This window comes from Cryptomeria japonica, chromosome 10 (genome assembly GCF_030272615.1).
Source record: "Cryptomeria japonica chromosome 10, Sugi_1.0, whole genome shotgun sequence".
NCBI classification, from domain to species: Eukaryota; Viridiplantae; Streptophyta; class Pinopsida; order Cupressales; family Cupressaceae; genus Cryptomeria; species Cryptomeria japonica.
The window spans coordinates 230308578-230321188 of record NC_081414.1 but is presented as its reverse complement, the minus strand read 5'-3'; positions in this window follow the sequence as shown (position 1 = coordinate 230321188).

Below are 12611 nucleotides of genomic sequence, written 5' to 3'. Positions count from 1 at the left end.
TACTAAGTGGGTATTCAGGAACAAATTGAATGGAGATGGTGTTGTAGTTTGCAACAAAGCGAGGTTGGTTTGCAAAGGTTATGCACAAGAGGAAGAAGAATATTATGGTGAGAATTTTACACCAGTGGCAAGACTAAAAGGTGTCAAAACTTTACTTGGATTTGCAACACACAAGAAATTCAAGGTATACCAAATGGATATTAAGTCAGCATTTTTGAATGGGATACTATAAGAAGAAGTATACATTGAGCAGCCAGATGGTTATGCTTTGACTGATGAGAATGATATGGTATGTAGATTGCATAAGGCTTTATATGGATTAAAGCAGGCACCAAGAGCATGGTATGAAAGGCTTCATACACATTTGAAGAAGATAGGCTTTCTAAGAACTAGTGATGATAGTAACATATATCTCAAATCCGAAGGAGATAAAATACCAGTCAGCAAAGTATTTGTAGATGATATTATATTTGGAGGGAATGATGACATGAGCAATAGTTTTGTAGATGAAATGGAAAATGAGTTTGAAATGTCTTCAGTGGGAGAAATACAAATTTTCATAGCCTTGCAAATACAACAAATGAAGAATGGTATTTTCATCACACAGTATAAGTATGTGAAAGAGGTCTTGAAGACATTTGGCATGAGTGACTGTAAACCAGTTGGGACACCAATGGTTACAGGTTGTAAGTTTTCTAAGGAAGACCAATCCACATCTGTTGATGAGAAGGAATACAGGTCAATGATTGGAAAATTGCACTACGTTGTTCACAACAGACTGGGCATAGCTCACGCAGTAGGCATAGTTGCTAGATTCCAGAAGAATCCTAAGGAAACACATCTGATAGCAACCAAGAGAATTTTTAGATATTTGAAAGGTACTATTGACTATGGATTATGGTATCCATATGGAGGATATTTTGACTTGAAGATGTACATAGATGCAGATTGGGCAGGAAATGTTGATGACCAAAAAAGCACAACCAGTGGAGCATTTTGTTTTGGAGGAAGACTTGTTTCATGGAGTAATAAGAAGCAAAGTTGTACTTCACAATCTACTGTTGAAGCTGAGTATGTTGTAGCTTATATGAATTGTACTCAAGCTATCTAGATGAGGCACATTTTGGAAGGTTTTAAAATGAAGATTTCAGAACCTATAAAGATTTTATGTGATAATACAAGTGCCATAAATATTTCCAAGAACCCTGTTTTGCATGCACGAACCAAGCATATTGAATTGAAGTATCATTTCTTAAGGGAAAAAGTACAGAGTAAAGATGTGATCTTGGAGCATGTTTCTACCAAGGAGCAGCTTGCAGATATTTTTACTAAACCTCTACCTAAGACTAATTATGAGTATCTTAGAAGTCAGCTAGGGGTTGTACCCCTTCATGAGGTTAGTTAAGCATGATGTAGATTACATCAGTCCCAGAGCTACTTGTAGAATTTTACAAAAGGATTGGTGTAGAAGTGGAGTTATTCCACATGGGGAGTATCAAGTTGCAGATTGTTGCTGTTGCACAGTGAAATTTGACATTGCATGTTTTACTTTCAATTTGACATTGTTGTTAAAGGGGGAGAAGAATTATCTGATTATGGGAAGAAGAGCCAGCGACAAGCTAAAGACATGGAGAGCATGGTTAATACTTGGTAATGTAAACTAGGATTCCTATTCACAATCACAACAACAATCATTGGTATTGATATTTGTATTTCCATCAATACCAAAGGGGGAGATTGTTGGCATTTGCATGAAGATTGCATTAAATGATATGTTATGTTGTCATTGATGTCAATTAACCGGTAATGATATTGTTGATATTGTTGTAATATTGTTTTATAACCGGTAGGAAGAATTTGTGGAGTGAACCGGTATTGCTATATATTCAAGAGTTGAACCGGTAACCGGTAAACCCTACCTGTTGTTTTTGATAAACCCTAACTAATTAAGTTTGGTGAATTGGTTATATTGGTTTATGATTTGATGATGAGCAACAATGATTATGACATGCATGATTATTGTATGAAGACAATTTCAAGTGATTTTGATGAACTGTTATGGTTTTTGTCTAGGGAATGAGCAAATGTATTGCATATAATGCAAAGCACGTGATGAGTTACTAAGTTCGATGAAGCGGTGATCAAGGAGCGATCAAGGTTTTCTTGATTGATGTGTAGAGATTGCTATGTAATCTAACGGTCATACTTGAACCTACTTGTTTGTAATCTCTATGAGAATTAGGTTTTTGTTGTGTTACCGACCTAATTGATTTATTTATAAGGTCGATGAAGTTGTTTAGTTTAAGGAGTTGGCAAAGAGTTGGAAAAGATCAGTTGATTGTGTGGTTGCCGAACCAGATGATGTATCTATAGTTTGAGTAAAGGCATATAGGAGCATGAAATGGATCTGATCAAGCAAGTGTAGTGCTATTCAGACAAATTAGCAAAATCCTGTTGTTTTCTAACAATTACAACATAATTAAAATCCCCTAACCGGGTAAGCTCTAACAAGCTTGGTACTATTCAAATCTTCTAACAAGATGATCCATTAGCTTGGATTTTTAAATCCTCTACCGAGGTTACTCCTTACAGGGTATTGCTTCTAACATGGCATTGTAGTCAATCCCTTAACCGGGTGGTTCCTAACAGGATTAGTTCTTAACAAGACTTTTGTAAAGCTTTAATAGGCTAGGCTCCTAACAGGGCGAACTTCAGAAGAGTTCAGATAGTTATCTTTTGAGTCTCATCTCATTGTGGTTTTTCCCATTTGGGTTTCCACGTCAAAAATATTTGTGTCAAGTGGTGAATGTTTTTGTGGTTATGTTCTTATGGTTGATTTACTTAGCTACTTAACTACTTTGATAAGTTATGATAACCAGAAGCATTGGGAAATGAAGTCTATTGACATATGAAAAAGCATTTGGATGTTTATGAGTTTGAAGTTGTTTACTGTTAATTTGTTGTAACAGTCAATCGGTTTATTTAATGAGTTTTTATCTTGACAGTTTTGTTACATTGATAGTTCTAAGTTTAATTTGAGAGATTGATTTTTGATTGGTGAAGTTTGTATAAGGTTTTCTATCTAATGATTCACCCCCCCTCTCAGTAGTTGACCAGATACTTATTATTTCATCATACCATCAGTTTGAATGGTCTCACAAGAAGAAGGTTGGCCTAATAGTGATTTCCTCGTGGTTATCACCTCCCTCATCATATTTTCTAGCCAACCCCTATGGTTGCTAGGATTAGTCATGTCTCTCATTTGTTGTTGAAAAGTATTGATTTGTTGAGCTAATATTTCTATGGATGGTGATGGAATAGGAATGGAAGATGGAAGGGATGAATTCTTCACCTTCCCTATGAAATTTATAACACCAATCCATGATGTTTTCTTGATTGGTTTGAACCTAAGATCACATGTGAGATGTTTTCTTCATTTCTAGAATGTTGCAAAAGTTTGATTTGATGTCGATGTTGACAAGCTTGTTTGCTGTAGGGTTTTGATCTTGTTGATATTGAAACTTGACTTTGCTGAGGGATTTGATCTTGTTGATGTTTTTTGACAAAACTTTGGTTGAGATTCCACTTTGTTTTTGGTATTTTCTAAAATGTTTGAACTTGGTGAAATGTAGCAAAGGACACAACAGACACATCAAAAAGAATAAAACCATGAAAATAATACTTGTTTAAGGAACATGTTGGAGTCTTTTTCAAGACTCCATTTTGTTTTCGTTGTATTTGAGAAATTCGATATCACATCAAGAAGACTCTCCTAAGGTAAAAAGGTCACAAGTATTATCACAACCCACATCTTGATACTCCATCAGCTCAAACAACCCTGTCACACCCTAAGGTGCACTCATTTTTTTGCCTTTTTTTGGAAATTAGACCAAAGAAGATTGCTCCTCAATTGGCCCGTTATCCTAGGAGATATATGGTGAGTGTCTTGGGGGCGGATTCTTCCCCACCCTTGCACTATGATAAAACAAGTGTCTGGTTACTGACTTAGTTTGACTTCTAATTTCTATGGTGTTTAGACATGGTTCCATTTGAGTGGTCACAATTAGCAACATTTTACACTCCATTGAGGGAGGTCTCCCATTCTGTAGAGGTTATGCTCTATAGATTTTAACGTACCGTATAGGCATTAAGGGAGGCATAACACCATTGTGACAACATGTAACACTCGTCGCATATGATTTTCATCACATACACATTTATTTATAGTAGCTTGGATTACTTGGCTTTATCCATTTCCACTTAGGTCATTCCCCTCTCACCAGCCTTAATGGTGCCCTAAGGGAAACTTGGGAGGGCAATCCTTCTAAAGGATTTAATTACAAGAAATAAATAAAAGCATGAAAGAAGAGAGTCTAGTTTTTTGATCACCCATTGAAGGGGAAAGAATAATACCTATCCCTTCGAAGACACAAAAAATGAGGTTTCTTTTTAAATTTTCATCGCATTTGATTTTCTTAACTATTTGGAGATGTTGCTCCAAAAAAGTATGGGGTTCAATTTTAACTTTCATTGCAATTGTTAAATAAAAGACAAGTTTGTTTGTGGTTTATTTTACTTGCACCAAATTGAAGTGTTTCTAAGCTACCTCTACAGAAAATGATGTTAGTAAGCACACAGTGGGCTATCTAGCCTAATTTTACAATTACAGAGTTCTGTCTTTTTACAGACAGAAAGATATTCTCATAAAAACTAGAATTGAAACATAATAGAAAAACAAAAACTTAATCTAACAATTATGAATTACCTACACAACAAGTGCGAATTGATATCAGATCAATTGCAAATTACTGTTTAAGCAATTGCAATGTGATGAGTGCTCAATTGCGAATTGATATAAGATCAATTGCTCACAGTAAAAAATATATATATATTTTTTAATAATTTTTTTGAATTTTTAAAAACAACAGAAAAAGATAGAAGATAGAAGGGTTATTCTGCAATGATATTGTCCCACAACACGCGAGCCATCACATCAATCTCATCAAAAAATTTATACTTGGTTAAGAAACGGTGGATGTTTCTATGATATTGAGCAATCTCCTCTTTTTCTTCGTTTTCACGGAGCTCCCTTTCTTCCTTTGAGAGTCTTTGATATGTCCTTTGTTGTCTCCTATGCTGTTTTGCCTTCCTTGCACCTGAAATTATGAAAGTCACCTTTCCTGCCATTGGATTAAATACATCTTATATGCAGAAATTGAATTTTTTAGAATTTGATGAAATTTCTATGTTAGGTGTGCAAGATTAGATAATAAAGAAATGACAAAATATTTTTTGAATTTGCAACCCCCTAAGGCAATTGTGATATATTTTTGCAATTACGGTGAAACTATTGAGCAATTGCGGTGCAACTATTGAGCAATTGCAGTACAATATAAGCAATTATGAATTTCTTCTTAGGCAATTGCGAAATCCTGATCCTGTTTCAGGTACGGATCTGCAAAATCATTCAAAACAAAAAACTAAGGTTAGCATGCTTCATGTCAGGTTCACCATTGTTTCTACACCTAAATGCCATGTGTTATTATTAAGCTAATTAGCAAGTAAGAATGAATCACCAATTATCAACTAATTAACAAACAAACATAATCAATATAAAATAAGGAATGAATTCAAATTAAAGACTCCCTTATTCTGCATCTTTTCTTCCATTGTTCTTCTCCAATTTGAGTGGTTGGTGGCTCTTAGGTATTGCACCAATTTCCTGCATACAAATACTTTGAAGACTGTGATTCTGAAAAAGCTAGATTCTAGAAGGTTGAATGCTAGATCGAATTGATCAAAATGATGCTGAATTTATAGATTTTCAATAGAAAGGGGGTGAGTAATAGAACTCAAGTGTTGATTGATAGACAACTGATTTAGATTGACCAGTTAACAGAGTTGATTGATTTGTTAACTAAGATTGGTTGACTTGCTAACTCATTTGATTGAGTAGTCAACTAGATTGATTGTAGAGTGAACTCAACAGATTGGCTAGTAAACTCATTCGATTGATCAGTAGACTGAATAGACTAGGGAGATGACTGAATTGATGGATTAGTCATAAAAAGGTGATTTTGAGTTAAAAATGATGATTGATGAGTTAACTGATTAGACAACTGAGTTAATTGATTAGACAAATGATTTAGCATGTGCTGTAGGAATTTGAAATTGAATTTGATTTTCATTTTTTATTTGAATTTGAGTTTGGTCATTCTAATGCTGAAATGCACATGAAATTAACTGAAGTTCAGATTTGGTGAAATGTGAATTTGATGATTTGGAATTAGATGAAATGAGGTGAAATTCGACTTTTTCATACACATGAATAAAATAGAATTTTACATGACTACTAAATTAGGTAAGAAAATATGCCTTTCATGTCCACTTTAATAATTTAATTATTAAATTAATATGAACTTAGATTGCATAATTGAGAATGAAATCGAATAATTGACAATAGAATATATTAAAATTGATTAAATTTGATTGGATTTACTTTGACTTTAATTTAATGTCAATATTGATTATTTTGATGTTGGAAAAGATTTAGAATTTAGAATCTCTCTCTCTCTCTCTCTCTCTCTCTCTCTCTCTCTCTCTCATCCACTACTTTTATCTCCTTATCCATCTATATCTCTCTATATATCCCTTTATATATATCTCTCCCTCTCCCTCTCTATAAATTATTTTCTCTCCCTCTCTTCCTCTCTATTTATTGTTTTCTATCTCTCTATATATCTCAATCTCTCTCTCTCCCTCACTTGCTCCCTAACTTGCTATCTATTTCTCTCTCTCTCTCTCTCTCTCTCTCTCTCTCTCTCTCTCCACCTCTATCTCTACTTCTCTTTATTTATTTATCTCTCAATCACTCTCTCACTCTTCGTCTCTATATCTCCTTATATCGCTATCTCTCTCTCACTTTATCTCACCATTTATATATCTATCTTCCTCTCCCTATCTATACCTATCTTTATCTTTTCCTCTACCTCTTTATATCTCTCTATCTATTTGTCTCTCTATTCTCTCAATCTCACTTCATCTCTTTCCTACTATCTCTAAGCACATCTATCCCTTTCTCTCCCTCTCCCTCTCCCTCTTCCTAGACATCTTTTTCTTCATATATTTCCCTCTCATATATGTATATCTCCTCCCCTCTCTCTCCTCTCCACATCCCTCTCCTCCTTATCCATCTCTATCTCCTTACCCCTCTCTCTCTCAATTCCCCTTTCAACCCCCTCTTGCTGCCCCCTAACCCCCCTCTTTCCACCCCCTAACCCCCCTCTATATCTACTTATTTCCCCCCCTCTCTCTCTTCCTATCTCCCTATTGAAAACATAACATGAGGCTATTGGTACTAATGTATCTTTATTATCTTCTTGATTTAGAGGTTTTGACTCAATTATGTTTGGATACTTGTAAGTGGATGCATGGTTGATTTTAAGCTATCAGTTCTCCATTCAAACCTTTTTTGTACAAGCAACATCATTTTCCAAATGGCCTACCAATTGACCTCATGTACTATAAAAATTTATGCAAAAATTAGACTAAAATTTTACTTGATTAATCTTTCACACCTTTTTGGCATACCTATTACACACGAAAGTGTGATTGCCAATATATCAGGTTAATTTAAAAAATGTAATAAATTAAAATAATTTCTAGTATTATATTTGAAAAATAAAAAAATAATTTATTAATATCTATTTGATAAGTAAGAGATTTTTCATATTGTGTCAAATTATGACATTTTTATTAGGATTCAGTTACATAGTTTTTTAGTCAAATTTGTTGACCCCTATTTCATGAGTAGTGGTTCACATGAATCCATTTCTCATGAGAATGAATGGTCTAGTTAGCATTCATCATATTTAGGTGATGTCCATAAGGGTGAAACATTGGAACTTCCAAGTAAGTCACTTATCTTGTTGATATTCAAATTTTTCATTTTTGATGCTTATATATACCAACATGGGAAGTATTGTAGATGTGGGATAAAACCTACAAGATAACTTCTAATATTTTAGAAGTCGTCTCTTCATAAGATATTCAACCAATATTTATTAAATATGTAAGAGGAAGAGGGAAAAAATCAAAAGAAAAAAACTAAACTAAATTGATTTTTTGAACCATTATGTTCTTAATCAATACTAAATTGTTCATGAAACAACTATTTGTTAATGTGACAAAGGGAAAGCATATACAAAATTAGCAATCAATAATCAAATATGAATCTTAACAAGTGAATCAAGGCTATCAATAAGAAGAATAACTGAGAGAAAACCAAAACATAATAAAAAAAACATAAAAAATAAATATTTTATTTCATATAAGCCCATGAACCAATTTACATATATGATTGGAAGCACTATCATATAAAATGATTCACACCTTCATACATTGATTTCAAATATCACCTTAAAGGTTAAGTTTTGCAATAGTACTTCTATTACAAAACTCTTCCCCCTGCTTGATAATCAAAGCATCACTTTATTTATACATAATAAGAAACTTCAAAATCATCCCCACGAGCTCTTGAATTGGAGTTGCATGTCCTAATTTTACTCTAGTGAATCTAAAGTTGATTGAAAAGTGTTGAAGAATCATCAACATGTTTATATTTTTGAAGGATGCCTTTGGAACTAATAGTCAAAATATTGGATGGTTAATTTTTATGAGAATCCAACAACTTCAAAGAAAGTCTAGAAATCTATTAATTTTGACAAATCTATTAATTTTCTTGAAGAGTTTCATGTCACCACATGGAATTGAGAAGCACAAGTATCTATCTTCATGGTAGGTTCACTTCAAGAGCTAACACAAATTTAAGAGAACCAATTAATGAAATAATGATATAAAATTGATTTAAGAAAATGATCAATAGCTTTACTTTATTTTTGGCTCTAGTTTAGTTGAATTAGAAAAGAGGGACCCACCCTTTATAGCTCAGTGCTTTCTGACCAATAGCACAACACCTAAAACCTATCAAACTAATAACCTCAAAATCATGTGATGGTACCACATGGTATTAATAATGTTGACCACCTTCTTTATGTTTTAGCTTCACAAAATTTATTGGAACTTGTCATTGACACCAACTAATATTATTGCACTGTTACTCATATCACTCGATCTAATAGTGCAATAATATAAATTTGTCAAATTGACATTTAATTATTGTGAGATGCTATTATTAGTGTGAAAAGAGGTTTTGTCAAACTATTTAGCTTTTGGCCTACTTAGTAGGGTTCTTATAGGTTATTTATACTTTTGTGTCACCTCATGTAAACTTATCAAGTGTTCCAACATGTGTCCATAGAGTCCACTTTTTTCTTAGCTTTATAAACAAGGATCATTTGTACATTTTACATTACTTGCTTATGATATTTCTCAGGTAGTTAGAGTTCACTCTTATCTTCTTACCTCTTCTTTTTTTTCTTTATAAACAAGGCTCATTTGTACATTTTACATTAAATTCTTATGATATTTCTCATTTTGCACATTACTTATTGTGGAGAGTTTTGAATTTCCAAGAATATTTCATCCTTGCACCTATTGACACTAGCATGATGTCATGCTGAAATTAACAATTTCTCACCCAATTTGGTCCCTCTACTATTGACCCTTTTTTATTTTTGCCTCAACTTCAAGAGGCTCGTTCTTGGGCATATGGACGTCTTTTTAAGATTTTTTTCATGCTACCTTTGTTTTTGTCCTCTATCTAATGGTGTGACCGATTTTGTAGAATGGTGTATATATTTTTTTACTTTTCTATTTCTTAAAGGACACCCTACATAGTTTCCATTTTTAGAACTTTGGGAGGCTCATTTGTGCTCATACGAATACCCTTCCGGGTCCTTTCTTTAACTTGCATGATTTTTTGACCTCTACATAGTTGTGGTGTTATTTTCTCATAATAGTATTCCCAAATTTTAGATTCTAAATATTCTTCTTTTGAGAACTCATACATCAATTCCAATTTATAATGTACTAAAATAAAGTGCCATATCACTATATACTTTTACGTGGGTTTATATTTTAAAAATGGGGGTTTCATTTTTTTAGTTTTTCATTTTGTTAAGGTTTGAAATGCATACTTAATATATGTTTTCATTTTTCACCTCATTACATAAAGCTTGTAAGAACTCTACAAACACTAAATAATTCTATAAATGCACTCATATAAAGTGCGTAAAAAATGAATGTGTATTCCTTAGGGAGGAAATGTTGTACTTATACTAAATTATAAAGTGTAATGTGGGATTGTGTAGTGCATTTGACATCAAAATAATGGATCCTTGTGATTCTCGCCCATACATGTATGCAATGATGCACACCCTTTTTCAGTTTATCGTACATCTTGTGACATAATGTTGGGTCTACATTCTTGTGCACATATTTGTGTCCAATTTTAGTTGGTTTACCATACCACTTTGATGCAGGAGCATCCTCGGTTCATAGAAATATTGCATCAGCGAAAAATATTTCCTTTATGTTTTGCTTTTTGTTTGCAGTTTCAACATTTCTTTCTGTGTGTCTCGGATTTGGCTCACCAAAGCTTGTGGAGTTGGATTTTTCTTGAAGACTTGATTATCTTCCTTATTCCCAAACCATGGAGCATTTGGATAATTTTCTAGCAAGTTATCGCTACCAGTTTCCGAGATAGTTTTTTGTTGGCGGTTGCTTGGACCTATGCATTAGTGATCTATTGGATCCCTTCCGTAGCTTGCAAAGCCCTAAGTGTTGATTCCGATGTTCCTTAGCATGTGGCTGACCGTTTCTCGTGATCTACACTTCATCCTTTTGATTTTCTGGAGGAATTTCTTGGGCAGAGGCTGACCTTGTTGGTTTTGCATGTTAGGTCTTCTTCTTCAGGTTTTGATCCTTTTTTGGGCCAACTGGACCCCCTTGGATCGTATAAATCATTGTAATAGATAATTAGAATGCAATCAAGAATTTATATTGAGCATACAAGATAGATCTTAACATTTGAGGTCCCGATTGTGACCTGTTCTATATTTTGAGCATGTTTTAGCAGGCCTATGGGCTGATTTCTATAACTCAGTTGTTACTGGTTGGTTGTAATAAGTTTTCATGATATAATTCAATTTGTTCTGCATTGCCTCCATCATGTCCCTGTGTTTTCATTGTGTTTACTCTTGTTGACTAGTATGGACCGATCTCTTTGAGGTCTCTCCTAGCCGGTGATTGCTTCAAGTGGTATTAGAGCAAGCTTTTGTTCCAGAGATTGTGTTGTCCTGAGAATTTTGTTGTAGGGTGGCGGACTGTGGATCCGACATGCAGTTGCAGAGGACTGGTGTAAAGATGGCGTGAAAGTGGAACTAGGAATAGTGGAGCGCGTGGAAATGCAAACCTTGCTATGATGGAAATGTTGCGAGGAATAGCAGCTCAGTTGGAATCCATGGAGACAACCCAGAGAAGAGGCCAAGACATTGAAGATGTAAGTGAAGATGAAGGAGAAGAAGTCCTGAGAGAACAAGTAAACCCACTGACCATTGATCCGGATGAGGAAAGGTTTTTGAGGGTTTTGAGTAGGGTGAATACTAAACCTCATTTTACCCCACCGGAATATGATGAAAAGTTGGATTCAGATGAATTGATGGATTGGATCTCAAAGATGGAGAAATATTTTAATTTTGAACAAACTGCAAAAGAAAGGAAGGTGAAATATGCCTGTACTTGGTTAAAGGATCATACATCTCTTTGGTGGGAGCAATTGTAGGTTGATAGACAAAAAAAAGGTAAAGAGAAGATCAAGACATGGGATCAAAAGGTTGCTAAGTTGAAATCAAAATTTATGCCAGCTGATTATCAAGTGAATCTATTTCAGAAGTTGCAAAATTTGAGATAGATGGAATCTAGTGTGAAGGAATACACTGAAGCATTTTAAAAGTTGAATATAAAATCCAGACATGTTGATGATAAAATTGAAGAAGTTGCAAGATATTTGAATGGATTGCAGGTGTCTATACAAGATGAACTCACTTTGATCAAATTACAAAGTGTTGAAGAGGCTTACCAGTATGCCCTGAAGGCAAAAGAGAAGCTAAACAAAAGACATAAGCAAAGGCAGAGATGCAGAGGTGGAAGGTTTTTCGGAGGAATATCTCAAGGAGGAAGAGGATATACCGAAGGTATAGGAACCTGTACAGATCAGAACAAGGACAAAGAAGTGAGTAAAGAAGGTAATTCATACTAGAAATGATAGAAATTTCTATAGGAGGAGAGAACCGAATGGCTACTAGAATGAGAATTTTGGAAGAGATGACAGAAGACAAGACAAGAGGGTATTTAGAGGAGCTTTCTATAAGTGTGGAGGAGAAGGATATCGTGCCTTCAAGTGTAAGAAGATAGAGAATACTGGAAGATAAGCAGTGGTGGAAGAAAACCCCACCGGATCAGATAATAAACCAAAAGATAGGGAACTGTTGATGATGAGGAGAGCTTTGTGTCATATCAAGAGAGATGAAGAGCACTTACAGAGAAATAATTTGTTCAAGACCAGATGTAAGGTATCTGATAAGTGCTATAAAGTTGTTATTGATAGTGGTAGTTCAGATAATCTTGTTTTAGAAGAGATGGTGAATAAG